The sequence below is a fragment of the Chrysochloris asiatica genome, unplaced genomic scaffold, assembly GCF_000296735.1.
Source record: "Chrysochloris asiatica unplaced genomic scaffold, ChrAsi1.0 scaffold00006, whole genome shotgun sequence".
In the NCBI taxonomy this organism is placed as follows: domain Eukaryota; kingdom Metazoa; phylum Chordata; class Mammalia; order Afrosoricida; family Chrysochloridae; genus Chrysochloris; species Chrysochloris asiatica.
This window is the reverse complement of record NW_006408524.1, coordinates 26,527,965-26,536,126: the sequence shown is the minus strand read 5'-3', so window position 1 is coordinate 26,536,126 and position 8,162 is coordinate 26,527,965. Positions and strand designations below refer to the sequence as shown.

Genomic DNA, 8,162 nt, shown 5'->3' with positions numbered 1-8,162 from the left:
CCACCTTGTAGTTAGCAGGCCACTTCCTATCCTCTAGAGCCACAGTGCTCCTGTTTAAGCATTGTTGCTGTTGTTGTTACATGCTGTCGAGGCAATCAGTCCCCGCTCATAGTGACCCTGTATAGGGTTTCCAAGGAGCAGCTGGTAAGCTTGAACCACCGACCTTGCAGTTCATACTAACCTTACAATCCAGTGCATTAACCCACAGTGCTGTACTTTTGATATTCTATATGAACATTAAAACAGTAAAACCTGTTGAGAAACAGATTTTTCTGTTTGGCTTTACTAGGCTGCTGTGACACACTCCGTGTTCATTTTAACACCAGAACAGACTTTTGTTTCATGAACTATATTTGAACCAGTGGCCATTACATCAACTCTGAGTCATGGCAATCCCATTGATTTCAGAGGAGAACTGTACTCCAGAGTCTTGTCCATGACTGATTTTTTCAGAAGTAGATGGCCGGGTCTTTCTTCTTAGGTGTCTTTGGGTGGATTTGAACTCCCAACCTTTCAGTTAGCAGCCAGTGCTTAAGCATTTTCACTGCTCAGAGAACCATTTTTATTCTAAAATTTAAATTTAAATCTTACGTATTATAAAAATCTGTGTGCAAGTTTCTGATAGAGAATCTAGCTACAAAAATATATGTTCAGTTTATCATGCTGAACTGAGACCATTGGGCCTAGGTGCAGGCACACCAGAGGGATCAGGTCTCTCTGTGCTTAGCTTCCTCTGGGCATTGACAGATGCAGCGAGAAGACGCTCCCTTCCCGGATTTGCCTTCCCCATAGCTTTCATTGAGTAAATCTGGAGAACATTCCCTGCTGTCTCTTGAAACCAAAATTGGGCTCAATTACTGTTTGAAGAAGGATGCTTAAGTCATTTGTGGAGAGAATACAACTGCTACACAGACTAGGTGATGTGCTTACCGCAGCAGGTAGGGAGTGCTGTAGTGGTGTTTAGAATCGCATCTCATAAATGGGGAGTACTGACATCCTCTCCCAGCCTCCAGACAAACCCATTTTCCCTCTGCCTGGAAAGGAATCATTCAGAGCCTGGGCCATCCCACATAAGCTGCCTTCCATTGGTGGTTGATTGCACACTTCTCATGATTTGGCACACACACACAAAAAAATTATGATACAATGGAGTCATACTTGCCAAATTCATTCCCTTAATGATGGTTGATTTTCATTTATTTTATTAAATAATTTGACTTTGGAATATACAATTCCCAGAATGTGAGCCCACTCAGCAGGAACTGATGACCCCTGAAATCCCCTCAATAATATCCTTGCTGAGAGTTCCAAGTCCAGAAAGTCCTTACTGCTGGACAAGGCTTCAACTGCCTATTCATCAGAGTCTGGACACTGAGTATGCAAACAGTTCACACACTCACTGCTAACCAGAAGATTGGCGTGTTTGAGTCCACAGAGAGGTACTTTGGAAGATTGGCCTGGATTTCTACTTCTGAAAAAGCGGTGGCTGAAAGCCCTATTGAGCACAGTTCAACATTGACACACATGGGACCACTATGAGTGGGAATCAACGTGATGGCAACTAGTTTTATCATGGACTTTCAGTTAACTTTATTTGTCCCCCCAAATTGTATTTTAAAGCATCTTATGGAGTACTGGTGTGGCGCTGTGGGCTAATGTGTCAGACTGCAAAGTCGTTTGAACTGCAAGGTTGGTGGTTCTAGCTCACCAGCTGCTCCTTGGAAACCCTATACAGGGTTGCTATAGGTCGGAATCGACTCAACGGCACTTAACAACAACAACATGCATTTACAGGAGTCCTGGTGTGGCACTAGACCATAAGGTCCATTTGAACCACAAGGTCAGTGGTTCAAATCCACCAGCCACTCCTCAGAAACTCTCTACAGGGCTGCTATGGCACTTAACAACAACAACAATTATGCATTTACAACACACACATACTCTGGTAGTGCAATGGTTAAAGCTTGACTGTACCCAAAATGTCAGTGGTTTGAGCCTACCAGTGGCTTTATGGGAGAAACCACCTGGCAATCTGTCCCCATAAAAATGACAGCCTGAAAAAAAAAAAAAAAACAGCCTAGGGAACCCGATGGGACAGTTGTACTCTGTCCTACAGGGTCGCCTTGAGTCTGAATTAACTTGACGCCACACAACAATAACAACATGCATTTATAAAATTAACCAATAAATAATCATCTTTTCCCTTTGTGAAGGCAAGTCTGATCTGTTCATTCTCAAATTCCAAATAATGAAATAATGCATAAAGAAGACTTTTATTTCCAGAGGTTTTACCTTTGAAAAAAATGGAAATATCCAAATTCAAAGGCTACATATTGCAAGATTGTCTGTCTCCCTGTCAAAGGGGACTCCTTACCAAAGGGAAGTGAAATCACCACTCTCTCTGGTTCTGGGGTCCCTCGGTGCAGTTAGGGCTGGTTTGTGCCTCTAGGTAGCCGCTGGATACCTTGCTTTGTCAAAGAAAGATATCATTTATTTTAATGCTGACCTGTGATGTTTTATTCACATTTAAAATCTTTTATTGCCTGTGGCTCCCATATGAGTTTCCCTTTTGTTAGCATTATTTTCTGATTGGTATTGATTCTCCATTTTGCCAAAGGTTAGGAAACCTACTGCCCTGTTGGCATGATTGCAGAGAATCTGACTGCTATTTTCCTCCCCACAAAAGTATCTATAGCCATTTAATTATATAGTTTATTTTTAAAGTAAGAATGAGAGAGCCAAGGATCATCTTTCACTCAACTTCAGCTTAACATGTTTCAGAATGTTTAGACATTCTCAGTTCCTTCACTTATTGCAATGGGCACCCTCATCTACAAGAAAACGCATTCATTTGGTTTTACTCAGTCTAATGTCAAGAGATTTTCTTGTATACTTGTTTTTTCTCTTCAGATAGAAATAGAGTCCACAACCTCAAAGATTGTCAAAAGGAAATAAACATGCTCTACTCTGTGGGAAAAATAACTCTTAGACATTTTCACTTGGAGAATAAATCCCATACCTTCCATCCGACATTAAAAACAAAAAACAGTTGCTGTCAAGTCTATTCCAGCTCATATGTGCAGAGTAGAACTGAACGCCACAAGGTTTTCAAGGCTGTGACCTTTCCGAAGCCAATCTCCTGGCCTGACTCCCAAGGCAACTCTGGGCTGGTTCGAACCACTAATCTTTTGGTTAATAGTTGAGTGCTTAATCATTTGCACCTCTCACATACTCCCCTATAGCTGGCAAATAATTGTGGCCCCAAATTGCCTTAAATGGCTGACCTAGAAGATGTTTCTGCAGTTTGTATTTCAAATATACCAAGGTGTTTTCTGGCAACTGAGTTTTAATATACTAAAAAGTAGTAGTGAAGGTAAGATCAATAAAGACTAGACAGTAATAGGTCTAACAATATTTGCTGTTAAAAGTCTAAAGAAATGTGTATCCAGAGAGAGTTGACTGGAATAAAGAGCTGTTTCTTCAGGGTCCACTCCGGGCCATCCAGAGCTCCAGATTCCATGCCATTCCTCATACACATACACCAAATCTGTGGACTTGGTCTTCCAGGAGTCTGTATCTTAGGCCTAAAACTCCTGTTTACCATGTGGTTCTTTCTTTCTTCCTCTCTTTCAAGTGAACATAACATCAAGATTTTACTGTCTTGATAAAAAAAAAAAAAGAAGAAGAAGAAGATGAAGCTTAGAACTGGATCACCTGGCCCTTTCTCTTCTTTATCAAGTTCAAAATGCTTGCCTCTCTTAACAGCCAACATTCTCTTAGATCTGCAGATGGGCTCAATACATTTAAGCCTCAACACAATCATCTTTGTAGATTTAGCCTGCTTCCTAAACAGCGGCTTCATCTGTTCACCATATTCACTCTGCTTCCTGTCACGATGCCACTTTCCCTGGGCATGTAGAGAATCTTTGCCCTTCTTGTACTGTGTCGCTTTGTGGAAGTTGGTACTTGCCACACTTCTTACAGAAAGTCCGATGGGTTTTAGGAATGTCTGTCATGTTTGCGGGAGTGCTACCAGCAGGAAAAGAAGTGGTACTTGCTTTGAAACACTTGTTGTTGTTGTTAGCTGTCATCAAGTTGGCTCCTGAAACATGGCAACCCCATGCAAAATGAGATTAGACCATCTGGATTCATAGGATAGTCACTGGTTAATGTCTGAAAGTTGATCATCAGGCCTTTCTTCCTACTCTGTCTTAATGTGGACGTTCTGCTACAACTTCTTCAACTTCATAGCAATACATAAGCTTCCACTGACAGTCTGTGTGTGCATGAGGTGCAGGGACTGAAATCTTGCATTGTTGTTATTAGGTGCCATGGAGTAGGTACCGATTCAGAGTGATCCTACGCACAATAGAACGAAACACTGCCCGGTCCTGGGCCAACCTCACAATTGTTGCCACGCTTGAGCCCATTGATATTGCCACTTTGCCAATCCATCTTGCTGGGGTCTTCCTCTTTTTCTCTGACCCTCCACCTTACCAAACATGATATCCTTCTCCAGTGACTGATCTCTCCTGACAATATGTCCAAAGTATGAGAGACCAACTTTGACCATCCTGGCCTCCAAGGAGCACTCTGGCTGCACTTCTTCCAACACAGATCTGCTGGTTCTTTTGGCAGCTCATGGTACTTTCAATATTCTCCTCCAACATCATAACTCAAAAGCATCAATTTTTCTACGGTCTTCCTTATTCACTGTCCCATTTTCACATGCCTATGAGGTTATTGAAAATACTTGCTCTCCAGCATAGAGATGCTAAAGCAAATGGAAGAAATGAGGAGGTACAAGAGCTGAACAGAAAATTTCAAAGGTCAGTCTGAGAAGACAAAGCCAAATACTACAACAAAATGTGCAAAGATCTGGAGTCAGAAAACCAAAAGGGAAGAACACGCTCAGCATTTCTCAAGCTGGGGGTACTGAAGAAAAAATTCAAGCCCCGACTTTCGTTTTGAAGGATTCTCTGGGCAAATAATTGAATGATGCAGAAAGCATCAAAGAAGATGGAAGGAATACACAGAGATCTTGCATGGAAGGTGAAAAGTTTACCACTCCACCACACTGCTTCCTCAAAGGCTTGACTTCTTCCAAAAAGCAAGCCAAATCCACAGCCATGGAGTCGATTCCAACTCAAAGGTTTCTGAGATTGTAAAACTTGATTGGAAAAGACAGTCTCATCTTTCGCCTGCGGAGTGGCTGGTGGGTTTGAACCCCGACCGTGTAGATAACAACTCAATGCTAATTCCCAATGCCACCAGGTCTCTTTAAAGGCTTTTTCGATGAAGCAAATTGCAAGAGAGCTGGTTGAATATTACAGGCTGAATCCTCTTACTGAAGGAAAAGAGATTCCACATTTGGGGAGGAAGTGGTGGTACCTTCTTTGTTGTTTGCATCCCTAGGAATAGACTCAGATCTTGGGTTCTCTGGGAGTAGCAGCAACTTCACAGTGTGGCCTATGGGTCCTGGTCATCTGTCCTGCCCTCCTCTCTCCCCACCCCTGACATACTCTGAACTCTGCAAAGCAGCAGAGAAGTAGTGTGGAGTTGATGCCTACATTGGCCCCAGCATGCGAGACAGACTCTGAAATGCCTTCTCCTGGTCTCTAGTTCTGCCTGGGCAGTAGAAACTGCCAGCTACTCCACCAGCTTTACAGAGCTCAGGCCCTGTCATCATGGGGAAAGGACGAGTCCCTGAAATCAAGAGAGGGACACACAAGTCAGGACAGAGCAAGGAAAACAAGCAAGAATACTTCTATGTACCCACATCTACCAAACAGACGTGGTTCCAAATGTGGGGGATGAACCACAGAGTGCTGGGGTTGGTCTTATGGGTGACACTTCACTGCTGTATTGCAAACTTTTCATTTCTTAAAAATATGTATTTTGTTGTTGAGAATATGCACAGCAAAACACATGGCAATTCCATAGTCTCTACATACATAATTCAATGGCATTGGTTATATGAGGGGGCTTCAAAAAGTTCGTGGAAAAGTAGAATTAAAAAAATAATCCCTATTTTTCCATGAACTTTTGAAGCTACTCATATTCTTCTAGTTGTGCAAAAACTATTGTCACCCTCCTTTTCTTTTCTTTTTTTTTAATAATCCACTGTGATTTGGGTGAAGGTTAAGAGTAAATTAGTTTTCTATTCAACAATTTATACGCATTTTGTTTTGAGACATGAGTTGCAATACCCTCAATGTAGCAGCAGCCTTTCCCCTTCTTCCTGAGTTTCCTGTTCCCATTCAGACTTCTTCCCTGTCCCCTTCTTGCTTTCTGAGCTTTGCTTCTGAGCAAATGCTACCCCTGTGGCCTGTCTGGTTGGTTGTTCTGAGGGGTGTTATTGTTCACATTGTAAGCCTGTTGTTTGGCTAAAGGGTGATTCCCTAGGGTGGGTTTAATTCTGGGTCTGAACGGCGTCTGAGGGCCATATAATCTCAGGGGGATTCACTAGGTTCCATCAGTCTGGCCTTTTGTGTTTTGTTCCGTATTTTCTCTCACTCCATCCAGGATTTTCTACTGTAATCCCAATCAAAGCAGTTGGTAGTAGTAGCTGGGTGCCATCTAGTTCTTCTGGTATCAGGCTCATGGAGGTTGTAATTCACAAGGTCCATTAGGTCTTTGGACTAATTGTTTCCTTGAATCTTTTATTTCCTTCACTCCTCTTAGCTCTGGATGAGGAGAGACCAATTGTTACATACTAGACGGCTGCTTGCAAACTTTTAGGACCCCAGTTGCTCAATAGAATACTATGCAACATTAAAGAGTAATGATGAATCTGTGAAATACCTTATATCATGGATGAATCTGGGAATCATTATGTTGAGTTAAATAAATCAGTCCCAGACGGACAAACATTGTGTAAGATTACTATTGTTAAAAGTCCAAAAACGATATTTATACTGAAAGACATTTTTTGATGATTACCAGGAGTCCTGGTGTGGCACTATTCAAGGATGGGGAACTTTTTTCTGCCAAGGGCCATTTGGATATTTATAACATCATTCATGTGCCATACAAAATTATCAACTTAAAAATTAACTTACTATATTCTCTTGTGATACAATAGTGAGTAATTGTTATCAGGACTGATTGGGAGGGTTGGAAATGTAAAGGTAGACTTTTGTAGCAAGGAGGGGAGTGATTAACTTTGCAGTCTAGAAGCAGAGGTACCTGGGATCATCAAGGGAGAAGAGAGGAGAGTGGGACTCTACCCAGAGAAGCAGTGATGCCAGAGATGGAGGCAGAGATGATGACATGGAGAGATGGAGTGGCTGGGGACTTTAGACCCAGAGAGGGATAGGGGCTGTGTGCTGACAACATGGGGGGCAGGCTTGCAAGGTATACCTTTTGGTTGGTTGATGATGCATGGAGGGGATTGTAACCATGGCAACAAAATGATATACAATAGGATGAATGTAAAACTAATGTTCTCCCATGTAAACTATCACATAATAATTCACAATAAAACATTTAAAAAAATTAACCTGCTATGTGATGGCTGGAACTTCAGTTAGGCCATATGATTTTATAGAATTTATATGGCCTGTGGGCCAGACGTTCCCCACCTCTGTGCTATAGAATATTCACTGAACTACTAACCACAAGGTTGGTGGTTTGAATCCACCAGAAGCACCTTGGAAACTCTACACAGATTGCTGAGTCTGAACCAACTCAATGGCACTTAGCAACAGATGAAGGAGGAAAGGGGAGGGTGGGTCACTGGCTGGAGGGTAGATATCAGTTGAAAAAAACAAAAATATAAAAAGACCCCAGTCACTACTCACCATAGTAGAAGGCAGAACATTGTTTTTGTGGTGTCTATTAGAAAACTCCCAATGAGTTGGATTAGCCGAGTGGCAGCATCGATGGACTCAAGCGTGGCAGCGGTAGTGAGATTGGCCCAGGATCAGGCAGTGTTTTGTTCTGTTGTGCATAGGATCGCTCCAGGTTGGTACCGACTCAATGGCACCTAACAACAACAACAATTATGCCAATGGATCCTGCTGTGGCGCTGTGGGTTAATGCACCAGACTGCAAAGCCATTTGAACTGCATGGTCAGAGGTTCAAGCTCACCAGTGGCTCCTTGGAAACCCTATACAGGGTTGCTATGGGTCGGAACTGACTTGACGGCACTTAACAACAA

General features: G+C 42.3%; 1 pseudogene; it reads right to left on the bottom strand.

The window, feature by feature from the left end:
• Positions 1-3,699: 3,699 nt before the first annotated feature.
• Positions 3,700-4,016, bottom strand: LOC102812952 (annotated as a pseudogene).
• Between the last annotated feature and the right edge of the window lie 4,146 nt (positions 4,017-8,162).